This window comes from Pan troglodytes, chromosome 2 (assembly GCF_028858775.2).
Source record: "Pan troglodytes isolate AG18354 chromosome 2, NHGRI_mPanTro3-v2.0_pri, whole genome shotgun sequence".
Classification (NCBI taxonomy): Eukaryota; Metazoa; Chordata; class Mammalia; order Primates; family Hominidae; genus Pan; species Pan troglodytes.
The window spans coordinates 91,177,006-91,195,380 of NC_086015.1; the positions used below are offsets into that span (position 1 = coordinate 91,177,006).

General features: G+C 34.8%; 1 long non-coding RNA gene across 1 annotated transcript in view; it reads right to left on the reverse strand.

Moving 5' to 3' along the window:
- Positions 1-238: 238 nt before the first annotated feature.
- Positions 239-18,375, reverse strand: part of LOC107970493 (uncharacterized) — a 49,583-nt gene continuing 31,446 nt past the window's right edge. Inside the window, exons 8-9 of the long non-coding RNA XR_008547028.2 lie at positions 5,033-5,231; positions 239-1,506 (exon numbers count right to left, since the gene is read on the reverse strand). This is a non-coding gene — a long non-coding RNA (uncharacterized LOC107970493). The remainder of the gene's footprint in view (positions 1,507-5,032; positions 5,232-18,375) is intronic.

The window sequence follows — 18,375 nt, forward strand, 5'->3', positions numbered from 1 at the left end:
CCCTTAATATTTTTTCCGTCATTTCAACCTTGGTGAACCTGATGACTATGCGTCTTGGAGTTTCTCTTCTCAAGGAGTATCTTTGTGGTTTTCTCTGTATTTCCTGAATTTGAATGTTGGCCTGTTTTGCTAGGTTGGGGAAGTTCTTCTGGATAATATCCTAAAGTGTGTTTCCAAACTTGGTTCCATTCTCCCCATCACTTTCAGGTACACCAATCAAACGTAGGTTTGGTCTTTTCACATAGTCCCTTATTTCTTGGAGGCTTTGTTCATTCCTTTTCATTCTTTTTTACCTAATCTTGTCTTCACACTTTATTTCATTAAGTTGATCTTCAATCTCTGATACCCTTTCTTCTGCTTGATCAATTTGGCTATTGATACTTGTGTATCCTTCACGAAGGTCTTATGCTGTGTTTTTCAGCTCCATCAGATCATTTATGTTCTTCTCTACATTGGTTATGCTAGTTAGCAATTCCTCTAACCTTTCATCAAGGTTCTTAGCTTCCTTGCATTGGGTTAGAACATGCTCCTTTAGCTCAGAAAAGTTTGTTATTACCTACCTTCTGAGGCCTACTACTGTCAATTCATCAAACGCATTCTCCATTAGTTTTTTCCCTTGGTGGCAAGGAATTGTGATCCTTTGGAGGAGAAGAGGCTTTCTGTTTTTTGGAATTTTCAGTCTTTTTTCACTGTTTTTTTCTCAACTTTGTGGATGTATCTACCTTTGGTCTTTGATGTTGGTGACCTTAGGATGGAGTTTTTGTGGGGTCATCCTTTTTGTTGATTTTGATGCTCTTGCTTTCTATTGGTTAGTTTTCCTTCTAACAGTCAGGCCCCTCTTCTGCAGGTTTGCTGGAGTTTGCTAAGGGGTCCACTCCAGATCCTCTTTGCCTGGGTATCACCAGCAGAGGCTGTAGAACAGCAAAGATTGCTGCCTGCTCCTTCCTCTGGAAACTTTGTCCCAGAGGGGCACCTGCCAGATGCCAGCCGGAGCTCTCCTGTATGAGGTGTCTGTCAACCTCTGCTGGGAGGTGTCTCCCTGTCAGGAGACATGGGGTCAGGGACCCACCTGAGAAGGCAGAATGTCCCTTAGCAGAGCTTGAGCCGAGCATTGTGCTGGGAGATCCATTGCTCTCTTCAGAGCCAGCAGGCAGGAACATTTAAGTCTGCTGAAGCTGAGCCCACAGCCGCCCCTTTCCCCAGGTGCTCTGTCTTTGAGAAATGGGAGTTTTATCTATAAGCCCCTGACTGGGGCTGCCGCCTTTCTTTCAGAGATTCCCTACCCAGAGAGGAGGAATCTAGAGAGGCAGTCTGGCTACAGAGGCTTTGCCCAGCTCTGGTAGGCTCCGCCCAATCCAAACTTCCAGGTGGCTTTGTTTACACTGAGCTAGAAATGCAGAAATCACCTGCCTTCTGCATTGGTCTCCCTGGGAGCTGCAGACAGGAGCTGTTCCTATTTGGCCATCTTGCCTGGGAATCCTCATGTTGTTTCTTAAAGGAGAAGACCTAGTAATAAAAACAGAAATGCCTTTTAAATATTTTAACAATGATGGTTGATAGAAAAGATAAGTTATTGAGAAATGTTTTTATATTTTAATTTTAAAAATCATTATTGTTGTAATCAATATAGAATTGTATATTTTACAGCAAAATGTTAATGCACATCAGTGTTATTAAAACTCATTTGTAGTACAGCAAACCAACATGGCACATGTATACCTATGTTTCAAATCTGCATGTTGTGCACATATACCCTAGAACTTAAAGTATAATAATAAAAGTAAAATAAAATAAAATAAAAATAAAAATAAAAAATCTTGAAATAGAAAAACAAAAATGAAAAAGTCATTTGTACTTCTCCAAAAATAACTTTCTATTTGTCTTGAAGAGTATTTAACTTTATGGTATCTGATTTTTAACCCATCTCAAATTTAATATTAAATCTTGGAAATAACATTCGACTATATTTTTATAGTTCTAAAGTATATTAATGATTAACATTGCCTTATTTTGATATATTTTTTCATGATTATATTTACATACAAAATTCTAAAGCTACTTAAAACTACAAAAATGTGTTTATTTCTTCAAATACATGGATTCATTTCTCTTCAAATACATTAAATTAATAAACAATAAGCAATCTCAAACTTTTTAAACATTTGTAACTGAGCCTAAATAAACATAGTTTTGTGTTTATGTTTTCTTTGGTAAATGAATAAAATAATGCCTTCACAAAGTTATAAATTCAAATACTACAAAAGAGATCATAATGGAAAATGCTACCTTCCCACACCAATAAGAACAACTACTCTTTATATAGTATAATGTTTCCTATGGACCGGATATTAGTCTAGGTCTTCTGTGTGTAGACATATGTACATTAATTTTCACCACATCCTCATGTGGGAGGTAGTATTGTTTTCATGTTACAGATGATGAAACTGAAGCAAAAAGTATTAGGTAACTTGTCCAAAGTTGCATAGTTAGTAAGGGTCAGGGTCAGAATTTATAATCAGTATTTTTACTCCAGAGGCCATGGTCTTAGTCACTACTCTGTTCTCTTTCTCTCTGAGCATTATATTCCTGATGTGACTAGTGAATTTCTTCAACAGAAAAAATAATCACTGTATCCTTCATAAATCAGATGGGTAAAAAAAATATGGATATTTTTGGCCATGTTTTTTATTACAGAACAAGTCAATGGAAGGTCATGCTATGACGGATGGATGTGTGTCTGCGCATTTGTCTGCATTTCACTGTAATAAGATTTATTTGCTCATGGTAGTTACCTTTCTCTTTATGTTAATTATTCTAACAAAAGTAAAGGGGATTAAAACATTAAACGGTCACCAAATTCTCTTGCACGTCCCTTTCAAATGTGTCTCTCAGGGCTTGGATTAAGACCTTCTCCTGCTCTGCTGTGACAATATTCTTCAAGACAGATTTCACAGTAAGGAGAAGAAGCATTTAAAAACTGAGGCATGGTGGATATTTGTGTGTGGAGAAAGGGAAGGAATAAAAGGAGACAGATCCAGGGGAACAAGGAGCAAAACATTGCAGTGGTTGTTTAAATAATCTGAATTCCACTAATAACCAAGCATTGTAGAAATAAAATGCTTTAGAATGTTGACTTGGCATTCATTTATTTGTTAACTAACAAGTTGAACATAGCTTTCACATGGGGGCCCTTTCAATTTCCCTCCTAATTTAAATTGAAGCTGTGACACATGGTTCAGTTCCAACAAATGTGACTTTCCCCCAGCCCTCAGAATCTAAGCAATGCATCTCTCAGTTTAAAAAGAAAAGTAATAATAAAATCTTTATAAGATATTATAATCTATTTGCTCCTTTGTTGAGGAATAGTGACAGTCATTTTACAGATTGGATACTGATCAGAAAATTTTTCAAATTTGCTTTGCATTCAGTTTCAGACCTGGACCACAGCTATCGATTATTAATTTGATTGGAGTGCACTTCATCTGATATAAATCTAAAACGTTGATTTAGACTGCATTTTGAATATCTCAATACATCTCTAAAATATGGAAACTCACCTAACAGCTAAACACTGCCTATTGAGGTGGGCTAAAATGTATATTTCTATTTAAGCTCATTTTTCTTATTAACACAGGAACCAGGGCTGTGTGAGTGTTGTGCTAGTAAAATCAAGTCAACCGATAGTCATTTCATACATTGTAGGCATTGTAGGGAATACTAGAGGAAAAAAAAAAAAAGACACCTGCACAATCTAATTAGAAAGGCAAGATAAATGTTCCTCTAAATTTTAAGACAATACATTATCAATTAATAGATTGTTTTATACAAATATAAGTACTACTGGAAATTGAATGTTTGAAATATCTTTTTTTTTTTTAATTTAGCCTGAGTTTCGCTTCCCAGGTTCAAGCGATTCTCCCGAATAGTTGGGACTACAGGTGTGAGCTACAATGCCTGGCTAACTTTTGTATTTTTAGTAGAGAAGGGGTTTCACCAGGTTGGCCAGGCTGGTCTCAAACTCCTGACAGGTGATCCTCTTGCTTCAGCCTCCCAAAGTGCTGGGATTACAAGAATGAGCCACCATGCCTGGCCTTGAAATATCTCTGAGGTTGAATGATTAATAAAGTTTTTGTGAAGAAAATTGTTCTAAAAAATTACATATGGTATTATGTTGCAGAAAAATAAGGAAGAGACTACAAGGGTGCAGTGGAAAATGTAGCTCTGGGATAGTGGAAGAAGAAAGCAAGGGAGAAGGGGCAATGACAGAAGTTAACTTACTACAATAAGTTATCATATTGTAGTATGATACAAAGAATTGCTAATGACGGAAGGTTTGTTTCCAGCCTCCCACTCTGCCCCAATTCATATGTTGGAGCTTAATTCCCGATGCCATAGTATTTGGAGATAGGGCTTTTGGGGGTGATTAGGTCATGAGGGTGGAGTCCTCATGGTGAAATTAGTGCTCTTATAAAAAGAGACACAAGAGAGTCTGCTTCCTCTCCCTGCTCTCCACCATGTGAGGCTACAAGGAACGGGGAGCTGGCTACAAATCAAGAAGCGGGCCCTCACCAGACACTGCATCTGCTGCCACCTTGATCTTCAAATTCACAGCTTCTAGACTGTGAGAAATACATATGTGTTGTTTAAACTGCACCATTTATGGTAGTTTACTATGGAAGCCAAAACTAAGATAAATATGTTGAGTCACCCGTCGATGATCTGGACTGGCTGATGGTGCTAAGAATCTACCTCTCAAAAAGCTTTTACTCCTAACCTCCTAAGTAAAGACATGCTATTTTCAAGTTCTTTGTTTGGGTATTTCAGGGAAGATTACTCTCTTTACTGCCTTAGAGATTCCCCTTTTTCAGGTCACCAGCGGCATCATGTTTTTCCTACTCTGCTATACTTCTGAGCCTCTCACTGTTTGATGAGCGGACCCAGTCCATGAGACTGCCCTTGTCCTAGGCTGGACAGAGCCATGCTTTCCATGTGACAGTGTATCATGTAGACCAAGCAGTATGTCGACACTTACCTGAGGTTCAGGTGTTTCCATGGAAGCTAGGGCCACTCATTCAGGTTACATGCTTAAGGACAACAGGTGCAGTCTCTTGATATGTAGCCTTATTATTATCTTCCTACCACAATCTCATCCCCTATCCAAGTCCCCTTATCTCTCAGGGGCCACACAACTTTAATTCTGCTTCCCAGACAACTATAAGGAAAAGTTTAAGCTGTTAAAAAAAAAGAAGGAGTTGAGCTGCTGTATCTTTGTATTGAAATATAAACAATTCAAAACTCAAACAGGAAAAAAAAGTTTTTTCTTTATATTTTGTAATTGATTAATTATGGGAAGGGAGCAAGCATTATTCAGTGTAAAAGGAGATGTTCCACCTGTGCCTCCAATATTTCTCTACTTGTGGCTTTTGTGATCTGTAAATCCCATCCCTCCTAGATAAGCCACAACTCTTTTGCTGCCCCATCTCCAAGATCCTAGAAGAAACTAATCTGATACAATTGTAAACTTAAATGTATATGTCCTTGGAGTACAGTGTAACCCAGATATAAAATATCCTTATGATTCTCTAAACTCCAAAATACCACCTAGAGCAGGACATAAATAATGAAATTTAAGTGAGAATATTGCTCAGATATTTAACTTGAGTGGTTACCTGGGAGCGTGCTCTCTCCCTCTCTCATTGTTTTAAGTATTTTTTTTTTCTGGTTGCATAATACAAAGTCATGTATTAACAAAATGTCAAATTGCCACAGGTTTTGGAATCTTGTAGTACCTTGTTGGCAAAGAGATACAGCAGAGAGGCTACTGTGTTTTCATTGTAAAAAGGATATCTGAAGAGGGAATGTTAACCAAAAGGGAAATATAATAACAATGTGGGGATAAAAGAAATTTTTGTTATCTTCCCTTAAAAATAATTGTTATTATGTTGAATTATAAGATATCTTTCACCGTAGCTTCGTGGGTGTTATCACAGGAGAGGAAAAAGGCTTAATAGCAAGTAAAATAATTTATATTTTTAGGAGAGCATTCATTTAGATCACACCACATATTGGCATATAAACCAGTTCCTACCAAATGAGTCCATTGAGATGACAGTACTTATTTGTTGAAATCAGTGTTGTTTTGAAAATCAATGTTGCATTTACAGTCCACTTAAAAAGTAGAATAATTTATTAGTCCTACTTTTATACCCTAAACAAACACTTAAAAAAACAACATTTAAACACTTAAAAAAAGCCATAGTATTAATTCTATTTATATGTTAGTCTACTTTAAGAATGTGCACAAATGGGAGGAAAAACCAATGGTAGAGACAGGGCAATGAAACCCAAGTCTACCCCTCACTTTATTACACTGGAGCTTCAACAAAATTGTATGAGCAATTCTCATTTTTCAGAAATGTTTGACAATCTTTTTGTTTGTTTGTTTTGTTTTTGGACACAGGGTCTCGCTCTGTTACCCAGGCTGGAGCGCAGTGGTGCGATTACAGCTCACTGCAGCCACAATTTCCTGGACTTAAGTCCTCAGCCTCCTGAATAGCTAGGACTATAGGCATGCACCACCACGCTTGGCTATTGTTTTTTTTATTTTTTTGTAGAGATGGTGTATTAGTCCAATCTTGTATTTCTATAAAGAAATAACTGAGGCTGCGTAATTTATAGATAAAAAAGTTTTAATTGGCTCATGGTTTTGCAGGCTATACAGGAAACATAGCAGCTTCTGCTTTTGGGGAGGCCTCAGGCAGCTTCCAATCATGGCAGAAAGCAAAGGGAGAATGAGTCATCTCACATGGCCAAAGCAGGAGGAAAAGAGAGGGGCAGGCACTGCACACTTTTAAACAATCAGATCTCATGAGAACTCACTATTGATGACAGCACCAAGGGGATGGTGTTAAACCATAAGAAACTGCTCCCATGACCCAATCACCTCTCACCAAGCCACACTTCCAACATCGGGAATTACAGTTTTACATAAGATTTGGATTGGGACACAGATCCAAACCATAGTAGACAGGAACTCACTGTGTTAAACAGGCTGGTCCTGAAATCTTGGGCTTAAACAATCCTCCCATCTCAGCCTCCCAAATTGTTCTCCAAAAGTGTATATGTTGAAGTCTTAAACCCCAATCCCTCAGAATATGACTGAATTTGAAGATAGGGCCATACAAAAAGTGACTAAGTTAAGATGAGACAGGTTGAGTCCTAATCCAATATGATTTGTGTCTGTAGAAAGAGGAAATCTGGACACATGCAAGAAACACCAGGGATGCATGTGCACAGAGGAATGACCATGTGAGCACATAGTGGAGGGCAACCAACTACAAGCCAAGGAGAGAGACCTCAGAAGCAACCAATCCCCCTGACACCTTGACCTTGGACTTCTCAGCGTGTAGAACTGTGAAAAAATAGATTTCTGTTGTTTAAGACACTCAGTCTTGGTACTTTTTTATGGCAGCCTAAGTAAACTAATATGTATGCATATGCAGACATAGCAAATCCTTATATAGGTATATATTCATTGCTATGTCATAGTTGTTAGAAATATGCATCAGAAAATGTTCTACAACTTTACATGCATTATTTCATTTAATCCTCAAAATATTATAGCAACAATGAGTTAGGTGCTATTTTAATGTCCATTTTACAAAGAGGAAATTGAGTCACAGGAGGTTTTAATAACTAATGTCTCACAGTCAGTCCAAAATCAGAGTTCAAACTCATAACCACTATTCTCCAAAAGAAACTTTTAAAACTAAAAAAATAAACAAATAAATAAAAATTTAGTTTTGCAGGCATATAGTGCAAATTGTACACCAATAAACCAAAAGCATGAAGCCCCAAAACTTTTGTTAAAAACAGGGAAAATTCAAGTGACTTTAAACCTAATTTAGGCATACATGAGTGCATGTTACCAGATGTATTTTTATAAGAACATTTCAATGTTCATTTTCATGAGGAATGTGGATGACATGCAATTTTTAAAGCACTAAGAGTTGCTTTTAATGCAGCCTAGCCTATAATTTTAGAGTCCCTTAGCACATTAGTTTCAAGTATCCATTGGGCAATTCCATGATCACAGACACAAAGTAGATGTAACTCAGAAGAAAATGAAAGCTAATAACTCCTTTGTCTGGTCCGTGGCTAAAATGCTCATATTTTCAACTTGAAAAGTATTTCATTCTGCCCACATCATTTTGTGTAAAGATTTCAATAGGTCAAATATCTAGATTATATTGTTTTAACAGAAACACAATTTGATAATTTGAAATGTGTTATTAAGTATTGATAGGAGAGGCCCCCAGGGTATATAAGAATTTAGAATGTTTAGCATCAATTACTTCTAAATAATTGTATCTAATAAGATAGAAATAGCATTTGAAGTTATGAAAAATAGTTATTACCACATGCCAGTTACTTTCCTAGATTATAGATGTAGAAATCAACAAGATAAAATCATTTCCTGTATTTGTCATAAATATGAGAAAAAGCCATCTCAAATTCATTTAATATTATTACTTTTCCTTGAAATGACTTTTTTGATGAAGCAGAAGGAAATGTTACCTGATGACCCAATAAATATAATCATAAATTGTAATTATTTAATTCTGCGAGTGGCAGTATTTTCTCTTATTTATACAATCTTATTCTTTGTGTGTCTTAAAATCTAAAAAATTGTACTTAGCACTTAATTATTTTCTCTAGCTATAACACTAATACATAACCATCATGGAAAATTCCCACATATTCTCCCTCCACCGCTGAAGATTAGTATCAGATATTGATATATTGCATTTCAGTTTCATATTTGTATACATGAGTATGTGCTCTCAAAGTTTGCTGCATGTATTTATTTATTCTTTTGTTTAGTTACTGTAGTCAATGTGCATGGATAACAATTCTGTTTCAGAGCAACGGAAGGCAGAAACCATAAACTCTGTATTCAGAGATTTTAAAAAAAAGTCTATTGATGGAGAGATCAAGAATCCAGATTTGGACATGCTAAGTTTGAGATGTGTATGAAACCCTCAAGTGGAAATATGTTAAGCAGGGAGCCAGATATTGAGTTGTGCAGTTCAGAAGAGAAGTCTTGTCCAGCTTTACTACATTTGGGAGTCAAACGTATTTAAGACCATGCGGCCACATAAAGCAGAAAGACATCAGTGTGGCTAGAAAACAGAAGACACCAGGGATGAGCCCTGAAGCACTTCAATATTAAAAGCATGAAAAGAAAAGAAAGGGCTGGCAAATCTGACAGAGAAGAAGCAACTAGTGAGAGAGGAGAAAAAAAGAGTGAGTTTGGAAAACCAAGTAAAAAATTTTTTTCTAAATTGTACGACTAGAAGAGATAGTTTCAGCTTCGTTAAATAGTGCTGATAGACCAAGTGAGGCAACGAGTGGGAACAGACTGTTGGATTTAAAATGAGGAGGACAGTTTCTCTATCCACTTGTAGATGGACGGGCATTTGGTTTGGTTCCACATTTTTGCAATTGCGAATTGTGCTGCTATACACATGTGTGTGCAAGTATCTTTTTCGTATAATGACTTCTTTTCCTCTGGGTAGATACCCAGTAGGGGGATTGCTGGATCAAGTGGTAGTTCCACTTTTAGTTATTTAAGGAATCTCCAAACTGTTTTCCATAGTGATTGTACTAGTTTACATTCCCACCAGCAGTGTAGAAGTGTTCTCTGTTCACTGAATGCACGATGCACCAAAATCTCAAAATCACCACTAAAGAACTTACTCATATAGCAAAACACAACCTGTTCTCCAATAATCTATGGAAATAAAAAAAACTAATAAATATAAATAAATAAATACAATGGGGAGGACATTGGTAATCTTGATAAAAGCAGCTTCTATGGAGTATTGGAAAAGAAAAACCAACTGGAGTGGAATTAAGAAAAAAGGGGATAAGAACTGGAGAGTGTATAAGCTAGTCTTTCCTGGAGTTTTGAATGAGGAAACTAAAGAAATAAAAGCAAATGGTGTGTCAGAAGGAGGTAAGAAATTGAGCCAAAATAATGATTTTTTTCTTTTAAAATGAGAAAAATAATATCTGGCCTAAATGCTAATTGAAATGATCCAAAGGGGAATAAAAACTTGATGATGTAAGAAAAGGGAGAGAACTGTGATGCCGATGAGAAGAAAAGAGAATGGGGCATCCTGTCATCAGTACATGAAGAGTTGAACTGTAATGATATGCAAGGGTGCAGAGCATGTGAGGGCAGGCAAGGATAGGTAGCTGGTCATGATTAGTGACAGCCTGAAATAATCCCTTAGATATGAATCCACTAGAGATAGGATAGGATAGGTTCAGAAAGATCAAGGCTAATAATCATGAATTTAAAGTGAGAACAATCAGGGGGCTTGTTTTCTCCACTAAGGTTTAGCTGATTAACTGCAAAATAAATGTAGGATAAATTTTGAATTTAGATAGTATTGGCTAGTTTATCAAGTGTCCAAGAAAGTAAAATGAAGATTTTTAACACAAAGTCATAAGCCTCTTTCCTGTATTGTTGAATATCTTTAAACTTATTATTTTAAAGTTTATAAATAAATATGAACAAAATATATTGAAGTATTTTCCAATTGTTGGAATATTTGTTTTCACTCATTATATATAATATTTCAATAATTATTGAATTTAAGAGCCAAAATTGAAAATCAATTGAAAAAAATCAAAAAAATAATAAATTACAAAGAGCTTCCAAAAGAATAACTCTTTTAATTATGATCTATTGCTATATAGCAGTTCATTCTCAACATTCAGTTGGTTTAAGAAACAACAGACGTTAATTTGTTTACACTACTACAGTTTAGGAAGGACCTGTTTGGTATAGTTTATTTTGTACATGAACATGCATTAGCTAAATTAACCTGGCTAAAAAAATTACTTCCAGAATGGTGTCACTCACATGGCTGTTGGTGCTGGTTGCTGACTGTGAGTAAAGCTGGAGGTATTTGAAAGATCAAAATATATCTTAGAAATCAATATTTCTTGTGGCACATATACACCATGGAATACTATGCAGCCATCGAAAAGAATGAATTTATGTCCTTTGCAGGGACATGGATGAAGCTGGAAACCATCATTCTCAGCAAAATAACACAGAAACAGAAAACCAAACCCACATATTCTCCCTCATAGGTGGGAGATGAACAATAACACATGGACACAGGGAGGGGAACATCACACACTGGGGCCTGTCGGAGGGTGGGGGGCAAGGGGAGGTAGAGCATTAGGACAAATATCTAATGCATGGTGGGCTTAAAACCTAGATGACGGGTTAATGGGTCCAGCAAACCACCATGACACATGTATACCTACACAACAAATCTGCTCATGTATCCCAGAAATTAAAGAATAATAAAGAAAGAAAGAAAGAAAGAAATCAATATTTCTATGATGGATATAAACTTAGATTAGATTGGGAGAATTTTTATATATTTCATTATTTTTCATCCAAATTTTGTTGAAACTTATGAATTAAACTTTTTTAATAATTAAGTTTTGCTTAAATTTTTTTGAAATTACTTTTCTATTTCTTTTAAGTTGACATTGTTCTTTGGCCAATTGATGAAAAGGTTTATTTAATTTAGTTTCATTCTACTTTGTTAATCTATAATTTTTTTTGGCATTTATCAGTCTCAATTTTTATATTTATTTATTTATTTTTTGAAATCAGTAGGTACTTTAATGAGGGTATATGTGAAACATAGTCAGGACATTTTATAGACAATGAAACCAAAGCCCCCCAACAAAATGTGGGCGAAGGATATGAACAGACACTTCTCAAAAGAAGACATTTATGCAGCCCACAAACATGAAAAAATCTCATCATCACTGTTCATTAGAGAAATGCAAATCAAAACCACGATGAGATACCATCTCATGCCAATCAGAATGGCAATCGTTAAAAAGTTAGGAAACAACAGATGCTGGAGAGGATGTGGAGAAATCGGAATGCTTTTACACTGTTGGTGGGAGTGTAACTTATTTCAACTATTGTGGAAGACAGTGTGGCTATTCCTCAGGGATCTAGAACTAGAAATACAATTTGACCCAGCAATCCCATTACTGAGCATATACCCAAATGTTAATCTATAATTTTTAAATTTAAGTTTTAAATAAGTTTTAATTATTAAAATGTTTAAAACTATGCTTGTGCCTCTGGATATATTCTTGGACACACCTTAAATCACACCTAAGGTGTGTCCTAGTTGTTCACTTTTGCTATTAACTTCTATTTTGTTGATTAAAAAAATGAGAACTTTAAAATTTCTTCTTTGAGAAATACATTGAGGTTTTCTTTGTGACATAATCTAAATTCACTTTTTTGATGAATTTTTAATGAACTCTTAAATAGTTCTTATTCTAAGTTTTAGGTTGTTAGGTTCAATGCATGCCTTTAATTTAACCTAGTGATTCAACACTCAAGCATTTTCTTTTATGATATTACGCCAGTTACTTGATTGGCTGCAGTTTTTAATGTGTAACAAAATTATCATGCCAGATTTATGACTGAGAACTGATGTATATAGCATTAAGGAAAAAAATGTTCATGACACTTGTTAAAGATGGTAAGGAAGAATCTAGGGGAATACAAGGGATTACTGCAGTGGGATTTTACAGTAGGGGGAAGAAATTAGGCTCAATTCTGAATACCACATAAGTATTTACAGCTAAGAAGTAGGGTGAAAAGATTGGTGGATGGAAAATTACTAAGAGAGTAAGGTAATTCTCTGCTAAACTTACCTGCCAAGATTCTTGCTAAAGGTAATCAGACATCATGAAGGGGATGGTAGAAAGGAGGAAATTGTCCAGATATTAAGGTTGATTAGACTCTACAAGAACTAAGACCAAAGCCCAAGTTTGAGCTACTTGAGTGGAGGGCTTAGGGGAACTTGACTGAAGTTTGGCCAGGTACAGTATCTTTGACAACAGCATCTCATTGGTAGAAATGTAATATTTTCAGTTAAAGTAATGTCCTGTCACTATACAATTAATTGTATTTGCCAAAATGTAATCTGAATAATTGATTCACTGTAAAGCCATACAAACAACCCATAAGGCCATTCTATGATTTCAACCCAAAAGACCATTCTAAGATTTTCCTATAAGTATAATGTTGACAAAGTATTAGCCTCTTACATTTAGAATCACTCTGTGATCTAATTCTAAATTATATATTAAGTTACTAGGTATTAAAAGTTATGTTGCTGAATCCAATTTATCTCTTCCTAATACTTAAAAAAAATTAAAATTTATAAAACCTAAAAAGAAGTTTCCATATTATTCACAGGATGTCTCTTCCTACACTCGCATCTTTAACAATGTAAGTCTTCCCATAAGAAAATGCATCTTAAATATTCATGTTTTATGACCTCATCAATTGTAATCATTTTATCCACCTGGATGAAGCATGTAAATAACTATATTAATCATGTTAACAGCATTGCAGTCTGAGGGTACTTACTGAAATCACATATCCTCGCTTTTGACTTTTCTTTTTTTGCAGAATTGATCTCATGATTTATTTTACACTGCTATCATATGTTTCATTGACATATATTATTTAATGCAGTTAATATTTCAGCACAGCAATAATATTTCCTAAGGTTCTTATGGGTAAGTTAAAAAGTGTTCATGAGATCTCCATATGCAATGTAACAAACTTACAACAATATTCGACTTTCATCATTTGCATACTAAGAAAATGACTTATAACTTATTTCTATGTAACAGAGTATTTTCTCTGTGAACTTCATTAACATGGGTATTTTTCCATCTTCTTGATTTGGAATTACACTTCCAATCATCACATGGACAAATTCAGTGTGTAATATAAATAAATAATATATTTTTGCACACAAGGTTGACTAATAGCTAATTATTCTTACAGACAAGCCTCTGTAGTAGAATTTGTGAGGTTTGTAGGTGTATTATAATGCCATTCCAACAAATGTACCTCTGTAACAAGAGAATAAGCCTAGATTTTAGAGATGGTTTGCTGGGGTTCCAGAACTATTTGAAAAGTATATGATACTTTGATTTTTTTCTATGAAATATGTTCATATTTCAAGTTTACCATTACACTTTTATTCGTAATTTTACTTCTCTTTTATTCTGACTCTAAATATAATTTTCATCTTCAATCTTGAGCAGAAAATTTTTTCCTCAAAAAGTAACTAAGTACTATATCAGAGTGAATTGTCTGTATTGCCATCTATAGGAAAATAATGCACTACAGTTAATTTCCTCAGGTAAATAAGTCATATAGAAAATATACATTTTATAAAATCCATATGGAATATTTTAATGTTATCCTTACATTCCTTTCAAAAGTATCTACACATCTTGAAGGAGAATAAACACATGCACACACATACACACACATGCAGTGTCTCAGCAATTGAAAACTTAAGACAAATATATGTCAGTATGTACAGTGTTATGAACTAGACCTGTGATATTAGATCTCTTGAATAAAATTCTGTGTTCTCCATTTACTACCTGTTCATCCTTTTGTAAGCTACTCAGTCTAAGTTTTGAAATTCTTATCTGTAAAATGAGATTTTACTTAGGACTATTGTGAAGATTTAGAGTAATCCTGTACCTAAAGGGTAGTATATTCCTGGCACGTATTAAGCACTGACCATATGTTGACTACTATCTTTTTTGTGGTATCTTTTTCGTATCAATATAATTTTAAATGACAGATAATAATATGCATAAACGTATGTATGTCTGTTAAAAAGCAGTTTAAGCTGGCATATGATGGATTTCACAAAGAAATCTATACAGGCTCAAAGACTCAGAAGGAAGAAAGAATATTTAGTTAATGTTTTTTGAAAAGATTCCATGAATGAATAACACCCTTCCCAGTCACTGACACAGATATCTATAACATGTTATTAATTTACAAGTTTTTATTTTTTATTGCTATAAATTATGTAAACAATTGTCTGGATGACACAGATGCATTATTATTCAACAATAATAGAATTAGTACATGTTTTTGAATAAAAAACAGATCTAATTCAATGTATATGAAGTTGATAATTTATTCTTTATTAGATTTGAGTTCTTCTAGTGTGTTTGAGAAGCAAAGTACAATTGTTTTTAAAAGTCGCAGGTTAAAAAGTATGTGAAATACTTTTCAGAAAATATTTCAATTGGTTGCTGCACAGATAATAACCTACAGCATGTGGTCGTGAATTAAATGCAAAATAACATCAGGAGCCCTGCTTCAAGAAATAATTAGGCTTTCTGCAGAGTCATTCAGTAAAATTACATTATTGTGTTCAACTGAGAGGAGCTGTGTAGAATTGTATTTGTAAAATATAATTGCAGGGACAGCTGGCCTGAAAAAGGAAGAATCTTAATAATATATGTTGCTGAGGTGGTTGTTTACTCCCCATTATGAAAGTGGTTGATAAGAAGAACAGTTACTGTTGCATGGGAAAGAGAAATTAATTCAGGAAAATAATGATGCAGCTTCTCATGTCATTTAACTGAATTTTAAAGCGAAATGTATTGTTAGGCATGCAAGCAGCATGCCTGGAGAATTTGTGCTCCTTGCTCCTACTCCCAAAGCCTCAAATCTGCTATGTGGCCTTTCCCAGTTGGCTTCTTTTATTTTCTTAACTTCTCCCTTGTAATGTAAACATGGGAAAGAGAAAGTGGTAGAAGAACAAAGAATAAGAATACAAAGTAGCTCCACTCCTTCTGCATAGAGCTTTAATAAGGAAATGGTGCCACACTGAGACTATATGAATAGATTGATAATAGTGTGTTCATTTAAACCAAATAAGGAACCACTATATATTGTGCCACTTTAAAGTTAATTTCTCTTTTACTTAAAGGTCTTCTGGATTTTTTTCCACTCTTTGTCAAATAGTACAATTAGTTGTATCAACATAACCTTTCAATGGTGTTATAAACTCACATGTGCTAAAATAAATGTCTTAACACCCTCATGATCATGACTTATACAGATTATCACACAAAATATGGGTGCTAGTATTTCATATACAATTCACTGTCATGTAAATTAAACATAAATCAAGGGAAGACAAGGAAAAATGTTTAGCTGATTATTAACTCTGGAAAGAACCACATTTTAATGTTGAATGATTATTTAAATGCAGGTTAGATTTTAAGTGGGTTTTCATTATTCAAATGAATATTAAGTAAATATTTGTTATAATCATCCCGCAAAACAAAAACATTGATAAATGAATATATTTATCATTTCCTGGAAACTGTAAGTTTCTATTTTTAGACAATGTCAGAATAATGTTCTCTTTAAAATTATTGGGATGACCTGTATTTTCATTTGTAAAAGCAAAGTTTGTAATTTACAGGCAAAATATCTGAAGGCCAAGTTTTACTTATTCAACAAATATATATTAAGGCTACTATGTGCCAGTCACTATTCTATACAGTAAACAAAATAGAGAAACTACTTTCAGGGAAGGGATATGCAAAAGTGGAGGTGGACATTACTCATTTAATGTCATGTCAATAGTAATAAATACAGTGAAGAGACAATAAGCGGAGTAAGGGTATCAATGAAGGATGTGCTATTTGAAGTCGGTTAGTCAGGGAAGGCCTTTCTGAGGCAGTGACATTTGAGCAGAGTCCAGTCTCTTTATTTATTTATTTATTTATTTATTTATTTATTGAGAATCCTTTAATATTTTTATCATTCTGAAATTGAGGAGAAACAACAAAAAACTGTAGGATATAATTGAAGCAATCCTGTTCTATTTATCACAGGAAACCAAATCAGGTCTCTCAGCTATGCACAGCTGAGGTTGACAGAAATGCTTTTATTGGCTTCATTTGTGAAGAAAACATGGATTTAAGTAAATCAGTAGGCGATATTTAGAGCCGTTTTTAATTTGTAGTATCTCATGGTCTTATGGGTCAAGAATTGAGCCAGAGCTTGGCTTCCTATTTTGTTACACATGGTTTTGACTAAGGCCATTCTGATATTCAGCAGCGCATAGGTTGGTGTAAGGGTCCAAGGCGGCTTCTCTCACACATTGAGTCCTTGGTGGAGAAGACTGAGAGACCAAGTTTGGTCAGGTGTTGTCAATCAGGGCGCTTATATGTGCAGCTCCAGTACAGCAGTCTTCCAGTCATCAGAATTCTAACGTGGTTGTTCAGGGATGCCAGAGGGAGTACTCCTAGAGAAGAAACATGGACGCTCCCAGTCTCTTAAGGCACAGCCCTAACATCTGTCACAACATCATTTTGGCTTATGTTATTGAGTAAAGCAGTCACGGAGCTCACCCAATGAAGAAGGGTGACATGGACTCCTTGTTTTCATGGAAGTAAAGGCAAAGAGATGGTGACCATCTTTAATTGGCCATACTATTCATATAAAAACTTACAAAACGTATTGAAATACAGTGACCAGAAAGCGAATTTGCCTAAGGTTCTTGGATGGTTCTATAGACTCTGTTACGTGTGTGTGTTTGTGTGCATAGTAAACCTAAAATTATATAGCTATCAATAGAATATGTCATTTCTCCAATTTTGTACTGTGGAACTCCTAAATTAAAATCCAGCCAGAGAAACTTGTTTATTTGCATGTTCTAGGTGATAACCCAAGTCCAAAATGCAGGAAAAGCTAATTCACTGTTGGTATTTGTCTTGTAGAAAGGATTTCATTCGATGGCTTATTTTTATCTCAATATTTATTTTATACAACATAGTGGCTATAATTAATAGCTTACAGTTAATATGTTATAGTCTTAAAAATTGCTAAGAGAATGCATTTTAAATGTTCTTACCACAAAACAATAAGTATGTGAGGTAATACATATGTTAATTAGCTCGATTTTGGCCATTCCACAATTTATCCATTATTCCAAACATCATGTTGTACACAATAAATACATACAACTTTTGGTTGTCCATTTAAAAAGTATATTTATTTTAGCATCTTTTAATTCTTACATAAAGGGTATAACAGCAACTAACTACAACATAATGATCTCCTGTATGTTTAAATTCCCACTGAAAACCATTAAAACAGGTATTTGTGCAATGCCAACATTATGATGGAGATTGTTTCACCTGTCCCTATTTAACTCAAAGGCAATTTTGTGTCTACTTGAGAATAAATTTTGAAAGCTCTGTGCTGTCAATCCAATCATTATGGCCTCTGCTTCTGATGTTTCCTTTGGCCGGTACCTTTAAGTTACAAGTGAAATATTCACCCAATCAGTTTCAGCCACAGTAGCAACAAACTCATTCTAGCATTCTCCTTAACTGTGGTTATTCATTTACTAGATCAACTTTGAAATGACAGATAATATCATTTAGAATAATTCCTACAGCCAT